The following is an 18,058-nucleotide window of genomic DNA, read 5'->3' as shown; positions in this document are numbered from 1 at the left end:
GTAAGAGAATGTTCTAGTTTCATTCTTCTGCATGTGACTGTCCAATTTTCCCAGCACCATTTGTTGAAGAGACTGTCCTTTTTCCAGTGGATAGTCTTTCCTACATTGTCGAACATTAGTCGACCATAGAGTTGAGGGCCCATTTCTGGGTTCTCTAATAGTTCCATTGATCTGTGTCTGTTCTTGTGCCAGGACCACACCATCTTGATGATCACAGCTTTGTAGTACAGCTTAAAATCTGGCACTAAGGGCAGCCTGGGTGGCTAAGCAGTTTAGCACAGCCTTCAGTCCGGGGCGTGATACTAGAGACCCAGAACTGAGTCCCATATTGGGCTCCCTGCATGGAGCCTGCTTCTCCCTCTGCCTGTGTCTCTGTGTCTCTCTCTCTGTGTGTCTCTCATGAATAAATAAATAAAATCTTAAAAAAAAAAAATTGGCATTGTGATGCCCCCAGAATTGGTTTTCTTTTTCAGTAATCCTCTATTTGGGGTCTTTTCTGATTCCATACAAATTTTTAAATTCTTTGTTCCAACTCTGTAAAGTCCATGGTATTTTGATAGGGATTACATTTAACATGTAAATTACCCTGGGTAGCATAGACATTTAAACAATATTTATTCTTCCAATTCATGAGCATGGAATGTTTTTCCACCTCTTTGTGTCTTCTTCAATTTCCTTCAGAAGTGTCCTGTAGTCTACGGCCATACCACTCTGAACGCGCCCAATCTCATCAGAAGTGTCCTATAGTTTTTAGGGTATAGATCCTTTACCTCTTTGGTTAGGTTTATTCCTAGGTATCTTATGCTTTTAGGTGCAATTGTAAATGGGATTGATTCCTTAATTTCTCTTTCTTCAGTCTGTTAGTTTATAGAAATGCCACTGGTTTTTGGGCATTGATTTTGTATCCTGCCACATTGCTGAATTGCTGTATGAGTTCTAGCAATCTTGGGGTGGAGTCTTTCGGGTTTTCTATATACAATATCATGTCACCTGTGAAAAGGGAGAGTTTGACATCTTTGCCAATTTGAATGCCTTTTATTTCTTTTTGTCATCTGACTCCTTAGGCTAGGACTTCTGCTACAATGATGAACAAAGGTGGTGAGAGTGGACATCCCTCTCACCTTCCTGATCTTAGGGGAAAGGCTCTCAGTTTTTCCCCACTGAGAATGATATTCACTGTGGGCTTTTCAGAAATGGCTTTTAAGATATAGAGGAATGTTCCCTCTATCCCTACACTTTGAAGAGTTTTAACCAGGAATGGATGCTGTATTTTGTCAAATGCTTTTCTGCATCTATTGAAAGGATCATATGGTTCTTGTTTTTTTCTTTTATTGATGTGATCTATCATGTTCATTGTTTTGCAAATGTTGAACCCCCTTTGCATTCTGGGGATAAACCCCACTTGGTCATGGTGAATAATCTTCTTAATGTACTTTTGGATTCTACTGCCTCGTATCTTGGTGAGAATTTTTGCATCATATTCATTAGGTATATTGGTATAATTCTTTAGGCGGGATCTTTGTCTGGTTTTGGAATCAAGGTAATACTGGCTCTATAGTACCAGTATGGAAGTATATCCTCCCTTTGCAAAGCTTTAGTAGAATCGGTATTATTTCTTCTTTAAACCATTGATAGAATTCCCCTGGGAAGCCATCAGGCCTTGAAATTTTGTGTTTTGGGAGGCTTTAAACGACTGCTTCAATTTCCTCACTGATTATTGGCCTGTTCAGGTTTTCTATTTCTTCCTGTGCCAGTTTTGGTAAATTGTGATTTTCTAGAAATGCATCCGTTTCTTCCAGATTGCCAAATTTGTTGGCATGTAGCTGCTCATAATACGTATTAAAATTTGTTTGTATTTCCTTGGTATTGGTTGTGATCTTTACTCTTTTGTTCATGTTTTTCTTAATTTTAGTCTTTTTGCTTTTCTAATAAGGCTGGCTAGGGGTTTTAATTCTTTCAAAGAAACAGCTCCTAGTTTTGTTGATCTGTTCTACAGTTCTTCTGGTCTCTATTTCATTGAGTTCTGCTCTAATCTTTATCACCTCTCTTCAGCTTGGTGTAGGCTTTATTGGCTGTTTTTCTCCAATTCCCTTAAGTGCAAGGTTAGCTTGTGTATTTGTGTTTTTTCCATTTTTTTTTAAGGGAGGCTTGTATTGCAATGTATTTCCCTCTTAGGACCACTTTTGCCCTAATCCAAATATTTTTAACAGTTGTATTTTCATTTTGTTTCCATGAATTTTTTAAATTCTTCTCTAATTTCATGGAAGACCCATTCATCTTTTAGTACAATGCTCTTTAACCTCCATGTGTTTGAGTTTCTTCCAAATTTCTTCTTGTGATTGAGTTCTAGTTTCAAAGAACTGTGGTCAGAAAATATTCAGTGGAGAATTCCAATCTTTTGGTATCAGATGAGACCTGATTTGTGACCCAGAATGTGGTCTATTCTGGAGAAAGTTCCATGTGCACTTGAGGAGAATGTGTATTCAGCTGCATTAGGATGGGATGTTCTATATATATAATGTGAAATCTATTTGGTCCAGTGTGTCATTCAAGGCCCTTCTTTTCTTTGTTAATGTTCTGCTTAGACAATCTGTCTTTTGCTGAGAGTGTCGTGGTGAAGTCCCCCTACTATTAGTGTATTATTATCTATGTATCTTTTCACTTTGGCTATTAATTGATTGATATCATTGGCTGCTCCCACGTTAGGGGCATAAATATTCATCATTGTTGGGTCTTCTTGTTGGATAGACCCTTCAAGTACGATATAGTGTCCCTCTTCATCTATTATTAGAGCCTTTGGTATAAACTCTAATTTATCTGATATGAGGATTGCTACCCTCACTTTCTTTTGAGGACCCTTTCAAAATAGACTGACTTATTTCATTTTCAGACTGGAGGTGTCCTTAGTTTTAAAATGAGTCTCTAGGGATCCCTGTGTGGCTCAGCAGTTTGGTGCCTGCCTTCGGCCCAGGCCATGATCCTGGAGTCCTGGGATCGAGTGCCACATCAGGCTTCCTGCATGAAGCCTGTTTCTCCTCTGTGTCTCTACCTCTCTCTGTGTGTCTCTCATGAATAAATAAAATCTTTAAAAGTAAATAAATAAATAAGTGAGTGAGTCTCTAGTAGATGGACATATACATAGGTCTTGCTTTTTTTTTTTTTTTGCTTTAGGATTCTTTGGGATTCCTCTTTCTTTTACAGGGTCCCCCTTAATATTTCTTGCAGATCTGGTTTAGTTGTCACGTATTCTTTAAGTTTCTGCCTACACTAAAAGCTCTTTCTCTCTCCTTCTATCTTGAATGACATCTTGCTGGATAAAGTATTCTTGGCTGCATGTCCTTCTCATTTAGTACCCTGTATATATCATGCTAGCCCTTTCTGGCTTGCCAGGGTTCTGTGGAGAGGTCTGCTGTTAATCTGATATTTCTCCCCATGTAAGTTAAGTATGTCTTCTCTCAAGCTGCTTTAAGAATTTTCTTTGAAATTTGCAAGTTTCACTATTAGATATCGAAGTGTTGAATGGTTTTGATTTCTTTGGGGCAGGGGGTCCTTTCTATCTCTTGTATTTCAATGCCTATTTCCTTCCCCCATCTTAGGGAAGTTCTCAGCTATGATTTGTTCAAATATACTTTGTGGTCCTCTCTCTCTCTCTCTCTCTCAGCCTCTTCTGAAATCCCAATTAGACATATATTCTTCCCTCTCAAGCTATCATTTATTTCCTTCTGCCTGTCCTCATGGGCTCTTAGTTGTTTTTCTCTTTTTTTCCTCAGCTTCCTTCCTTTCCATCAACTTGTCTTCTATGCCACTCACTCTCTTCCACCTCATTAACCCTAGCACTTAGAGCATCCAGTTTGGACTGCATCTTGGTGATGTTAGAAATTCAATTCTGAAGTACAATTATAAAGTTACTGGTGGCTCTGGAAAAAAGCATAAAGGATTCTAGATACTGCCATACTGCAGAATTGAGACCTAATCAGGCTGAAATTAAAAACATCTATTTTTAATTTCAGCCTGATTAGGTCTCAATTCTGCAGTATGGCAGTATCTAGAATCCTTTATGCTTTTTTCCAGAGCCACCAGTAACTTTATAATTGTACTTCAGAATTGAATTTCTAACATCATATTGAAATCCAAATTCTGTACATTTGTGACATAGAGTATTGCTTTCAGTTCTTTGTTTCGTGGTGAATTCTTCCTTCCAGTTATTTTCTGCAGTGTAGAGTGGCTGAATGAGTGAGCTGAGTCAAAAATATCAACCACAACCTAAGGAAAATACACCCTTTATGATTCTGAAGAGCTCAGAGACCAGAAAATTAAAGGAAAAGAAGAACAGAATGAAATAAAAGGACCACTAATGTGAAAAACAAATTTTAAAACAAAGTAGTAAAAATAAAAAACAAAAAACAAAGAAGGAGAAAAAAAAAAGAAGAGAGAAGAGAGGGAAAAAAGTGGCAGATGGTGGTGCTGAAGAAGTGGTAGTGCAGAGAGAATGTAGTCTCCCTGAGGGGTCCTAAAGAGAGATCCTCTTGTTCTGAGTGTATTTTGTTCTGTATGCTAGAAGACACTCAACCTAAAATTTATATAAACCAGCAAAACTTATATAAAGATCCAATATTGACCACAAATCATAAACAAGATAAAAGAGGGCCACAGAATGGGAAGAGAGAATATAATTTCACAGAATGAATCAACATGTTGTCCCACTTGGATCTGGGTGTATTTTGGTCATGTGTTAGAAAGTACTAACTTCCTCCATTGCAAAAAAAAAAAAAAAAAAAAAATAGAAAAAGCAAAAAGCAAAAAACAGAAACCGTATCTCATATATCTACCAAAATTAAATTGAATACTTTGAAGGGAATCCAGAAGTGAAAAATATATCTAAGACAGGTAATTGTAGAAATATGAAAGTAAAAAAGGAAAAAACTTAAAAACGAAAAGTTGGTAAAATATTGTAGTTAATGTAGGAAAAGAGAATAAATATTGGAAAATTTTAGCCTGATATAAAAACGAGCTGTAGTGAAAAAATAAAAACAAAAATAAAAGGACTCTCTAGTTCTATATACTATTTTCCCTCAGTTCTGGAGTGTTCCAGTGCCGCTTGTTTTGTAAATTTGCTTATCCTTTGTTCTTCCAGCGGATCTTCTGGGGGAGGGGTCTACTACACTGATTTTCAGGCCAGGTGTGTGCCTGGGTAGAGATCCCCCACCCCCTGCTGGATGCCGGGCAGAGTATTAGCTGTTTATCCTGTGAGGCCTTTTTTCCCTAGAGGCCCCACATCCCCCAGGCACAAGGGGAAACAAAGAGAAAAGGAAAACTAAAATGGCAGTGGCTAGATCTCCAGCTCTGGAGTCCAGCTCCCCACGTGTAACTAACCACAGTCTCCCAGTCCACACTGGCCTAGATTGCTCCTGGGGGCAGGTGCGGGTGCACTGATCTGCACAGCTAGCAGGGTGCCTGGCGGCAGGAGAGTTCTTGCTCTCCTGTGCCCTCCGCACTTCTCTCTGTCCCAGGGGGAACAGAGGATAGCCAACTTTGTCCACTTCTGCACCCTTGGATCCAGGGCCCTGTGCCACTGGACCTGCGCTCCTGGGAACCACCTCCTCCAAAGAGAATGGAGGACAGCTGCCTCCATCTGTTTTCAGGCTCTAGGGTAAAGGCAGTTCCAAAGCTGGTACGCATAACCAGCGGGCTTCTCTCAAATGTCTGGAGGGCTGTGGCACTCCAGCCTTTTACCGAGATCAGATCACGATTTGTGGTGAACTTTCCCCTGGGCAACCCTCCTGTTACAGTGACTCTGGGAATCTTGATGCTTCACTGCCCCTCCTGCAATTCTGCCTGATTTCCTTGCCAAGTACTTTTCTGTCAGGGAAAACTCAGGCTTGGATTTTTAAGGTTCCCACTTCTCCAGGCCTGGGCTTTCAGGCCTCAGAGGCTTACACCGCCCCTCTTTAGCCCTGCTATTCACAGTTCCCCTCCTCCACTTTATTCTTTTTTATTTTTTTATTTTTGTTTTTTGCCTTCCTACCTTGTTAGAGGCAAAAACTTTTCTCTGTAGCATTCCAGCTGCTCTCTCCTTACGTTGCAGGTCAAATTCGTAGGTGTTCAGGATGTTTTGAAAGTCACTTAGGTTAAGTTTGTGGGACCAGATGAGTTGAGGACCCCTACTCTTCTGCCATCTTGTCCCGGTTTCTGTCCAAACCCATTCTATGAGGTCAGCATTACCTTGATCCCAAAACCAAAGACCCCACAAAAAAGGAAAATTACAGACCAATATCCCGATGGACACAGATGCAAAAATTCTCACCAAGATACTAGCTAATTGGATCCAATAGGACACTTAAACAATTAAACACTATGACCAAGTAGGATTCATTCCTGGTCTTCAGGGGTGGTTACATAGCCACAAATCAAACAATGTGATATACCACATCAATAAAAGAAAGGAGAAGAACCATATGATCCTCTCAATTGATGCAAAAAAAGCATTTGACAAAATTCTGCATTGTTTCTTAATAAAAAAAACTCTCCACCAAGTAGAAATAAAGGTAACATACCTCAATATAATAAAAGCCATATATGAAAAAACCACAGAGAGTATCACCTTCAGGGGGAAGATGATACCCTTTCCCCCTAAGGTCAAGAGATGAATAGATGTCCACTCTCACCACTGTTATTCAACAGAGTATTAGAAGTCCTAGCCTCAGCCATCAGACAACAAAAAGAAATAAAAGCAATCCAAATTGGCAAAGAAGAAATAGAACTCTCACTCTTCACAGATGAGACTCCATTCAAACACTGCTATATTCAGCAAAGTTGAAGGATATAAAATCAATGCACAGAAGTAGGTTGCACTTCTATACACTAACAATGAGACAAAAGATTATGAAATCAAGAATCAATTCCATTTACAACTGCATCAAAAACCATAAGATACCTAAGAATAAACCTAACCAAAGAGGTAAAGGATCTGTACTCTGAAAACTATAGACATTTATGAAAGAAATCAAGGAAAAAACAAAGAAATGAAAAAATATTCCATGCTCATCAACTGGAAGATAAACATTGTGAAAATGGCTATGCTACCCAGAGCAATCTACACATTCAATGCAATCTCTATTAAAATACTGTTGACATTTTTCAGAGTTGGAACAAACAATCCTTTTTTTTTTTTTTTTTTAAAGATTTTATTTTATTGAATCATGAGAGACAGAGAAGAGAGAGAGGCACAGGCATAGGCAAAGGGAGAAGCAGGCTCCCTGCAGGGAGCCTGACATGGGACTCGATCCTGGGTCTCCAGGATCACGCCCTGGGCTGAAGGCGGTGCTAAACCGCTGAGCCACCTGGGCTTCCCACAATCCTAAATTTTGTATGGAACCAGACAAGATCCTGAATAGCCAATGGAATGTTGAAAAAGAAAACCAAAGCTGTGGGCATAACCATGCCTGATATCAAGCTGTATTACAAAGCTGAGATAATTAAGATAGTGTGGTACTGGCACAAAAACACTTAGATCAATGGAACAAAATAGAGAACCCAGAAATGGACCCTCAACTCTATGGTCAACCTTTAACAAAGCAGGAAACATATCCAATGGAAAAAGGACAGTTCTTCAACAAATGGTGTTGGGAATACTGGACAGCCATATAGAGAAGTAAGAAATTGGACCACTTTCTTACACCATACACAAAAATAAACTCAAAATGGATGAAAGACCTCAATGTGAGATTGAAATCCATCAAAACCCTAAGTGAGAACACAAGCTGCAGCCCCTTTGACTTTGACCACAGCAACTTCTTCCTAGGCACGTCTCTAAAGGCAAGGAAACAAAACCAAATATGAACTACCAGAACTCATCAAGATAAAAAGCTTCTGCACAGCAAAGGAAACAGTCAACAAAACTAAAAGACAAAGAATGGGAGATGATATTTACAAATGCATATCAGATAAAAGGCTAATTATCTAAGATCTATATAGGACTTATAAAACTCAACACACAAAAAACAATCCAGGCAAGAAATGGGCAGAAGACATGAAGAGACATCTTTCCAAAGAAGACACACAAATGCCCAATAAGCACATGAAAAAAAAAAGGCTCCAAATCACTTGTCATCAGGGAAATACAAATCAAAACCATAATAAGATGCCACTTTACACCAGTTCAAATGGCTAAAATGAACAACACAGGAAACAAAAGATGTTGGCATGGATGTGAAGGGGGAACCCTGTTCCCACTGCTGGTGGGAATGCAAGCTGGTGCAGCCACTCTGGAAAACAGTGTGAAGGTTCCTCAAGAAGTTAAAAATAGAGCTACTCCTACAACCCAGCAATTGCACTACTGGGTATTTACCGCAAAGATACAGATGAAGTGAATCAACTGGACACCTGCACTCCAATGTTTATACCACCAATGTCTGCAATACCCAAATTGTGGAGGGAGCCAGATGTCCTGTGACAGATGAATGGAAAACGATGTGGTATATGTATATATAATGGAATATTACTCAGCCATCAGAAAGGAAGAATACCTACCATTTACACTGACATGGATAGAACTGCAGGGTGTTATGCTAAGTAAACTAAGTCAATCAGAGAAAGACAATTATCATATGGTTTCACTCATATGGGGCATATAAGAAATAGTGCAAGGGAACCTAAGGGAAGGGAGGGAAACTGAGTGGAGAAATCAGAGAGGAAGACCAACCATGAGACTCTTAACTCTGGAAACAAACTGAGGATTGCTGAAGGGGACAAGGGTAGAGGGAATGGGGTAACTGGGTGACGGTCATTAAGGAGGGTGTGAGATGTGATGCGCACGCAACTGATGAATTACTGAACTCTACATCTGAAACTAATAATGTAGTATATCTTGGCTTCTTGAATGCAAAAGAAAAAAAGAGTAAGCAGAAAATGATAACGGAAAAAAGGCCAAATGTCGGAAAGGTTACTCTGGTGTGGTAGAGTATGTATGCCTGTTACTATCCACCTTGTATCTTCTGTCTTTCCCCAATTCCCTACAATAATAATTAAATGCTTTAAAGATCATAGTTATTAACTCATTTAAGTCTTAAAGTAAAAAATACAGTTGGCATATGCATAAAAAACTTCTTCAGCCTTATTCAGCCATTATATTCTCCAGCAGGTGGGATAAGACTCACCCTTCCTAATTATCAATGTTCCCTGAAATGTTACATATCACATTTATACTCAAAGAAGTGATAAATACTGCACTTTAAACAACACAGCAACAAACCATCTCAGTTCCCAAGACAGAAGAGGCAGGCAGAGAAGGGAAAATGCAGCACATTCTGGAAGAGGTCCTGGGTGCAATGTGGCTGCAACTCAAGAAAATGAAGAAGGAAAAACAAACCCCACACAATCATAGTTCTTTTTAGCCACCAAAAGAGCAAACCAATTCGAGAGATCTGAATGAAAAAGAGAAGAATGTAGGATGCAACCAGGCAAATGAGGAAACAAAATGCTACCCAAAACACAGTGTGCAAAGAAAAACAGCTGAGAAAGCTTAAACAAATACGAAAAAAAAAAAAAAAAGTGAGATAACAGCACACCAAGGCACCAGTAGGAACATGGCTTCATAACTCAGTGCACCATGTCACAAATGATGCTTATCTTCCCCAGAGACCACCCCGCATCTCCCACCACCATTTAGTACATTTAAAAAAATCACTACCTTCACTCAGAAGCCATCCCCTACTTCGTCAGAAGCCAATACGTACTCAACATCCTCCAGATTCAGCCGATGGCATCAGGACAGACAAAAAAAAGAATGACTAAACACAGATGGAAAGAGGCTCCCAGGAGAAAGCATGCTGCCGTCCAGGTAACAGAAAGAAACTACACTCTTGTTCTCAGGGCATGAAGAGTCAAGCAAAGGACTACATTTGAAGACACCCCCCCTCCCCCCGTGAAAATGTAGAACCAGGCCTAACCCAGAGGCAGTCCACACCGAGGTGCCATTCCTGGAACTTAAGTTCTGTGGTTTTTCCGAGATAAGAAACCCCCCCCCCCCCACGCCCTGACTGGAAAGTCCCTGAATATGCTCATATTGACCTTCAAATAGACCAATCCAATCATGTCATAACCCGTATGCTATGCTGATCCCGCGGTTTTTTGCCTTTAAAAGATGCCTGTAATTGCCAATCGGGGCTCTTTCAACTATGAGGCGGAGAGCCCGTTTGCCCAAACGTTCAATAAAAACCCTCTTGCTAGTTGCATCTGCCTGTCTGGGGTCTGAGTCTCTGGGGCGTCCACCGGGACACGTTGGCTCCCGTGAGCCAGGGTCCAACACATTAATGATTACACAGGCTGAGGAGTCTAGTCTGCTAAAGTTCTGGCAGAGATGGGATCCCTGGGTGGCGCAGCAGTTTGGCGCCTGCCTTTGGCCCAGGGCGCGATCCTGGAGACTCCGGATCGAATCCCATGACAGGCTCCCGGTGTATGGAGCCTGCTTCTCCCTCTGCCGATGTCTCTGCCTTTATCTCTCTCTCACTGTGTGCTTATCACAAATAAATTAAATTAAATTTTAAAAAGTTCTGGCAGAGAAATGAAGCCTTGCTGTAAAAAACTAAGAGAGAAAAAGAAGTAGTATTTGAGAAAACAAAACAAAGGAAAAGGATGGAATGATAAAGTAGGTGGCCCAAGGCCCACAGACAGACCTGAAGATCAGCAACAATAAAAGATGGCTGAAAGGAAAGGATGCCTCAGGATCAAGAGGAAGAGGCTCAGGGGCAGGCCAGGTAGCTCAGCGGTTTAGCGCTGCCTTCAGTCTAGGGTGTGATCCTGGAGACCCGGGATCGAGTCCCATGTCGGGCTTCCTGCATGGAGGCTGCTCCTCCCTCTGCCTGTGTCTCTGCCTCTCTCTCTCTCTGTGTCTCGAATGAATGAATGAATAAATAAATAAAATCTTAAAAATGAATAAATAATGAATAAATAAATAAAATCTTAAAAAAAAAAAAAAAAAAAAAAGAGGGGCAGGTGGTTCCGTGTAAGCCCCAGCAGCACAAACGGATAGCAGAAACAACAGCTCAGAAGGAAGCTAGAAGTCAGAAGGAGGGACAGAGCCTGTAGAACAGACTGGAGAAGAGCAAGAAACTAAAGTGTGGAAGAACAAGAAAGCTGCTCAGGGTAACCAGAAATCAGGCAGTGAGGCTAAAGAGAATGAACTTGAGGCCAGAGACAAATATTCTGAAGAAATGCACCAAGCAGGAAATATAAATGGCAAGACCTATCTCAGGAAATGGAGACCCACAGTGCAATTAGCACCAGAAACAAGCCTCCAAGCAGGCCTGTTCTGAAGCAGCTGTCACGGAAATGTCTGAAGAGGTCAGTGAAGCATCTGGACAGAGGTGATGAGAAGACCGACAGACAGGAAAATGAGGGCAAAAGCCAGGAATTTGGCAAAGGATTTCAGGTTTCTAAACAAAGGAGGCACCACAAATACGGAGAGACATGCCCGCCCCCAGGGCCTTTCCGAATCCGGATGAAAGAGCCAGGGCACAGGAAAGACATGGGGACCAGTGAGCTGAACCTGCCCAGTTCAGGTATCCCAATGCATCAAGGTTTCTCCATGTCCCAACTAGTTTTTGAGAGAGAAGAAACACTTCACTCACCCCAGGCCCAGGAGGAAACCTGAGCTGATCAGGCCTCTTCTCCCACAGCTTCATACTTTGACCCCAGTCTCAACCCCACAATTGAAAATGGCTTTGTGAAGCACAGGGAAACACCCAAGCAGTTATCCAGGGCATTTTTCAGACATTTTCCTTTCCTTTTACCTTTCCTCTTGCCTTTCCTTTTTCCTTTTTCCTCTCCTCTTTCCTTTCCTTTTTCCTTTCCTCTTGCCTTTCCTTTTTCCTCTTTCCTTTCCTCTTTCCTTTCCTTTTTCCTCTTTCCTTTCCTCTTCCCTTTCCTCTTTCCTTTTTCCTTTCCTGCCATTTTGCTTCAATTCATACACAATGTGAATTTGTTTTCTCTTAAAATCCTCATTAAGCACTTTCTTATTCTTGTGTTTTTCCTATCACTGTAAGGATACATACGCTTTATTTTATCCGCTGATAAGGAAACAAAAAGACTGCTTCCAGTACATAATTAAAATCTTACAGTACGCTTAAATACATCGCTTAAGAAATGAGCTCAAACCTAGCACCCAAAACTTGGTTTCTCCATACCATTCTCCAATAAATAGAACTAGGGATCCTTGAAGAAGTGGTGGTGGTCTCCAGGCTGGGGAAGGGAAGAAACAACATGAGTATTCTGTGGTGCCAGGAAGGCGGGGAAAGACACCAAAAAGGATGTGGGCTCTGCAAGGGGAAACAGAAGCCAACCTCAAGGCGCTCCCCATGGCCAAAGCTGGAATACCTTAAGCAATAAAGTATGTAATATTAGCACTGCATCATAACCCAAAGAATACATACCCAACATCACACACTGATATAACTAACCGAATAAATAAAACAAAGGGAAACAAGGCACAACTCTTCCTCTGACAGTATTCCAATGAACAGAAAAGAGGGAATAACAGAAAGTCACCATTAGACCATTACACTAATAAGATCCACCGGGAGGGCTAATTAGCGGGCGAAAGTTAAGGAAAAACAGGATATTGCTATGCAAGGTCTCAAAGTATCTTCCCCAAAATAATCACCAGTTACAAAGGGAGAGACAGTAGGTTTACAGTAGTGACACATGGCAGACACCAGCAGGTCAAAACCAATAGAGACAAAAAAAAAAAAAATAGCGACAGTAACAAGACATATGGACACCATCCCCAATGGAAGCAGAAGAAAACATCTGACAAAACCAAAGTAAGAGTCACTCTAAAAATACCAGCACGACATACTTCAAAGTGTCGAGGTCACAAAACACACGAAAAGATGGAGAGACTGTCACATACTGAAGGGGACAAGGAGACATGACAACTAAATGGAATGAGGGATTCTAGATTGGGTCCCAGAACAGAAAAAGGTCACTAGTGAGAAACTGATGAACTCTAAGTAAAGTCAGCAGTTTAATTAATAGTACCACACTACTGTAAATGTCTTCAGTTTGCTGACTGTACTATGGTTATCCAAGATGTTAACGTTAGGCAAAGTAAGTAAAGAATATCAGGGAACTCTGTACAGTTTCTGCAACCTCCTGTAAGTCTACAATCATTCAAAAAGACGGCAGCCCGGGTGGCCCAGCGGTTTAGCGCCGCCTTCAGCCCAGGGCCCGATCCTGGAGACACAGGATTGAGTCCCACGTCAGGCTCCCTTGCCTGGAGCCTGCTTCTCCCTCTGCCTGTGTCTCTGCTGTGCTCTCTCTCTCTCTCTCTCTCTGTCTCTGTCTCTCATTAATAAATAAATAAAATCTTAAAAAAAAAAAAAAAAAGAAAGAAGAAAAAGCTTTTTTGAATTGAGGAAGGTTATCTTTTTTCTCTGATTTATTTTTATCTTAGGTTACAGATTAACTTGGCAGTCAAAGATACTAAACACTGTCACTCTTCTCTCTTAACAGTATCTACTGAGCACCTACTATGCCCCAAGCACTAAGGTCTCTGTAGGGAACAGAGACAAACAAACAAAAACCTGCCTTGCAGAGCTTATAGGAAGACAGACAACAAAGTGAAGGAAATATACAGTATGTTAGTGCCTGGCACGACGCAGTATAATAAAACAAGGAAGGAGGCTACGAGGTTTGAGATCAGGGAAGGAAATGTTTAAGCTCAAAAATCCAACCTTGTAGAGCACATCATGATTCACCTGACGGAGCTCTTTCAGATTTTTTTCTGATACAAAAATACTGAAGACTGCCAAATAAAGTAAGTTATGGTTACTATACACTATGTATATTTACCCCCAAGCAACTCTCCAATATCACGGAAGGCTTATACACCAAGACCTCTTGGACACGAGGACCTCAGAAAACTTAAAGTGGCACAGCTACTATTTTTGATGCTGTTGTCGGTTTCCTTTCTAGGTACAAATTGAGGTTTACCTTCAAAACATTCCCATCATTTCGACCTACAGGAAGGATTACGGTTTTTAAACCAAAGTCTGTCTGCCTTTCTCCAGCATTGACATTGACATGTAAGAACACCCTCCTTCATCAGGCCCTCAAAACACACACACACACACACACACACACACACACCCGTGTAAACAGATGCGAGTTCTCCGACATTCCTTCAGCAAATTACCACTAAAGCCACTCGCTGACATTTCCCTGCAAATAATGTACCTACCACTACCGAGTTTTCACTCTTGAACTAGTTTCAAACAGGATGGTGTTCTTTCCTGGCCACCACTTTTAACCCAGAAGGAGACCATTCTCGGACTTCTGAGGCCTGTGCCAGTCAGATACAGTACAGTGGTTTCGGGTTAGAGCTGCACCGTCTGTTTAAAACTCCCTTTTATTAAAATAAAATCTTTCAAGAATATATCACCGAAAATAAAAACTCTCTTATATATTTCGCTTTCATTTTGAAAGGAGACAAGATTTTGCTATTTTTCTGCACAAACGCCACTTGTTGAGCCCTGAGAGCTTTATGCAATGTGTACTATGGAAAATAAACCAAACTGCAAACAACACGTTCTCGTTATACTCACGGAGATGTGTCTTAGCGGTGCCACAACGCCGGCACCAAGTGACCACCGCGTGAGCAGATGCATTCCGCCGGCTCAAGGTGGTGTGACTTCCAAGGAGCCGGAGTGTAAATGTACTCAATGCCACTGAATGATGCCGCACGTCAACCAACAGAAGCACTACGTACTGTGTGTACAGGGGTCTGCATAATCAGCACAGCACATTTTACAGCTGCCCGAAGCACCCGGACGCAACTCTGCGGACCGCGGTTCCTCCTCCCCTCCGGGCACTCCCCGCGTCGTCTGATAGTCCATATGAGCCCGCTTTGTTCGCGTAATTGGGAGAAAGGACGCCGCGCAGAAGCCAGGACTCCCGACCGGTGCCCGCGGCTGCAAGGCGCTTCCAGGTCCGCACCGGAGCCCCCGCCACCCCGCCCGCCCCCGGCGCAGCCTCCAGGCCCGGCCCCGGCCGCCCCCTCCCGCCCCCTCCCCCCCCGCAGCCCGCGCGAACCCGGCCCGGAGCGCCCGCCCGGCCGCCCCCGCGCCCCGCCCGGCCCGGCCGCTCACCGACTCCGTGGGCCCCGGACGCTCGGTCCTCCGGCCACGCCACCCGCCCAGGGCCCCGCGCCCCGCGCCCCGCGCCCGCCCCTCCGTCGGCTCCGCTCGCGCACGCGCGCCGCCGCCCGGGGCCTCTCTAGGAAGCTGGGAGGGCCAACGTCTCGGCTTCTCCCGGCGCCCGCGGGAGGCAGGCGGGCCTGTGAGCGCGAGGCTCGGCCCCCGGCGCCCCCGCCCCGGGGCCCGCCCCCGCCCTCCGCCGCCCTCCGCCGCCAGGGCTAGCCCCAGAGCCCAGGAGCCCACGCCGCTTCCAACAGGTGCGCCGACTGCCCCCCGCCCCCGCCCCGGGGAAGAACAGGATCCCAAACCAGGGGCACAGCGCGGAGCACGAGCCGTGGCTGACCGGTTCTGGCCAAAGGGAGAGCTGTCGAGGGGGCCGCGCATCCCTCCGAGGACCTCTCCCTGCCTGGTCACCACCGCTGCCGGGGGCACTTGCTGACTTCCAGCCACGCACACACACGGGACCTCCCATGACCTCCAGTTGTTTACTTTTGAACAAAAGTCAGCTGTGGGACCCAAGAAACTCAGAAAATGTCCCCCACCTGTGGCCCCTAGATGAGTAACAACTGCGGCCTCTAGCCCAAGTCAGTTCCAAGAAAAATCTGCAGAGCACGCCCTTAAGGGAATGAGGAACTAAGAGCTTGAGAAACTCCTCCACCCTTACTGGAAATCCCCTAGACCCGCCCATAAAAACCCAGCTGCAACCCACCTCGGGGTCCAAGTCCCTGCTCCGCTGGGTCGGGGATACCTGGACCCAAGCTCGAGCTTGCAAATAAACCCTCGTGTGCTTGCATCGGTGTGGGCTCCTTGGTGGTTTCCCGGATTCGCGATCTTGGGCACAACACACTGACTCAGCAATTCACCAATCGGGCAGCCTCTAGTCTAGCAGACAGAAAGAACGGAGCTGCAAGAGCTATACAAGGCTAGGGATTTCACAGGCAGAAAGAAGGGAATAGGGGAAAAAATATATTGGGTGAAAGGGTAGACTGGTTATTGCAGTGTGACTTTCCTTACAGGGGATGCCAAGGTTTTATCAGGTAGATTACCTAACTAATGATCCTCAGGAAAGTCTTGATTGACTTGCTAAAGACAACAGACCCAAAATGGAGTCGCTTATGCTAAGAGAAAAGGAAAAAAAAAAAAAAAACTGGAGGAGTGAGCCTTATGAGGAAGAACAAAAGACACAAATCTTTCTTTGGGTTTGCAAATCAGGAAGGGCAACCCAACTCAGTCGTGTGCCCATCTGAAGAGGACCGGGGTGGGGTAGGTGGTATTTTTAAAGCTGAAAAACACCCTGGAGGGGAATTTCAGTTGCCATGGATTACTCGGTGATTGGTTGACCTTTTTTGCTCAGCACTGTGGGACAGGGGAACTTTTTAGGTGTCTAAACCTCAAGATGCTTATCATGACTCCAAGGAATGTCTGCTCTTCTAAGGACTCCACAAAACACTGGCTATTGCAAGATCCAGTCAGACTTTTTCAACCCTTCCGTGGCTCCCCTTCTTCTTCCACCTCCATCACCAAACTGAAATTTAGCTACAGTTTTGCTATCCCAGAAATGGAATCTTTTTTTTTTTTTTTTTTTAAGATTTTATTTATTTATTCATGAGAGAGAGAGAGAGAGGCAGAGACACAGGCAGAGGGGGAAGCAGGCTCCATGCAGGAAGTCTGAGGTGGGACTGGATCCCGGGTCTCCAGGATCAGGCCCCGGGGGTGAAGGCGGAGCTAAACCGCTGAGCCACCAGGGCTGCCCCAGAAATGGAATCTTAAACCAATCAATCAGGAATTTCCTGAGCAGTATTAGTTAGGTGATCTGCTGATAAAAGCCCCTGTCGTCCCTTGTAAAGAAAGTAGCCTTGTAATAAACAATTCACCTTTTTGTCTAGCGTAACATCCGTGTTTTCGTTGCCTTCTGTCTATAAAATGTATTGCCTGGTATAACTCTCGGAAGCATCTTTCTATCTGCTCGACTGGATGCTGCCTGATTTATGAATCACTGAATAAAGCCAGTAAGACCTTTCAAATTTGAATTTTGTTTTTTTTAATTGGTTTCAAATTCCATGTCTGGGAGACCAAAATATAAGTAAGTCACCAAAACTATAAGTAAATTAAGTCCATTTTGGTGAAATGGGACTTAGCATTAGCAACTCCATTTTGGTCTTCTTGTCTTAACAGCTAACCGATTTACATCAGAATCTCAGCCTAATTGAGAGATGTGAACAAAAGCTTAAGACATTAGCACAACTCCCAGCTACTACCCTAGAATTCTCATGGTTTTTGCTGAATCTCTGTGTGGTAATCACAGGCACAATGTCAGGTTCACATTCTTTAAGTTGGTTATTCTCTTTGTAACCTTTCTGACATTATAATAATAGGGAGATTATCCCCTTGGTGATTAGTGGGTGCAAGTATGCATTTAAAGCTTTTGAGTGTGGGATCCCTGGGTGGCGCAGCGGTTTAGCGCCTGCCTTTGGCCCAGGGCGCGATCCTGGAGACCCAGGGTCGAATCCCATGTCGGGCTCCTGGTTCGTGGAGCCTGCTTCTCCCTCTGCCTGTGCCTCTGCCTCTCTCTCTCTCTCTCTCTCTCTCTCTCTCTCTCGATGACTATCATAAATAAATAAATAAAAATTAAAAAAAAAATAAGGCTTTTGAGTGAACAGAGTGTGCCAGGGGGACTACCATGATTACAATAGGTAGAACGATTCCCAATGTCTGGAGTGCACCGTGGCCGTGGAGTTGTGCCGTGGAGTTGTCATGGTCCTCAAGACCCAAACCGATCAGGGTCAAATAAATCAGAGAAAGTCTCCACTGAAGGAGTCACTCTCTAAAACCAACTGGCTGGGTCAGTGATCTTATATAGCTGAGAG

The 18,058-nt window shown here is 43.3% G+C and overlaps 1 protein-coding gene across 6 annotated transcripts in view; it reads right to left on the bottom strand.

Annotated features, from left to right (window-relative positions):
- Window positions 1-15,228, bottom strand: part of ZNF445 (zinc finger protein 445) — a 41,563-nt gene extending 26,335 nt beyond the window's left edge. For 2 of the 6 annotated variants that reach the window (XM_072727417.1, XM_072727419.1), the window contains exon 1: window positions 15,144-15,218. The gene's annotated coding sequence lies outside the window, so the exon portion shown is untranslated. Of the gene's footprint in view, window positions 1-14,600; window positions 15,020-15,143 lie in introns of those variants that run through there. The other 4 variants (XM_072727418.1, XM_026016440.2, XM_072727415.1 and 1 more) reach the window with 3 other exon arrangements.
- Window positions 15,229-18,058: the final 2,830 nt, after the last annotated feature.

The sequence above is a fragment of the Vulpes vulpes genome, chromosome 11 (assembly GCF_048418805.1).
Source record: "Vulpes vulpes isolate BD-2025 chromosome 11, VulVul3, whole genome shotgun sequence".
NCBI lineage: Eukaryota > Metazoa > Chordata > Mammalia > Carnivora > Canidae > Vulpes > Vulpes vulpes.
The sequence above is the reverse complement of the archived record's forward strand: the minus strand, read 5'-3'. Positions and strand labels throughout refer to the sequence as shown.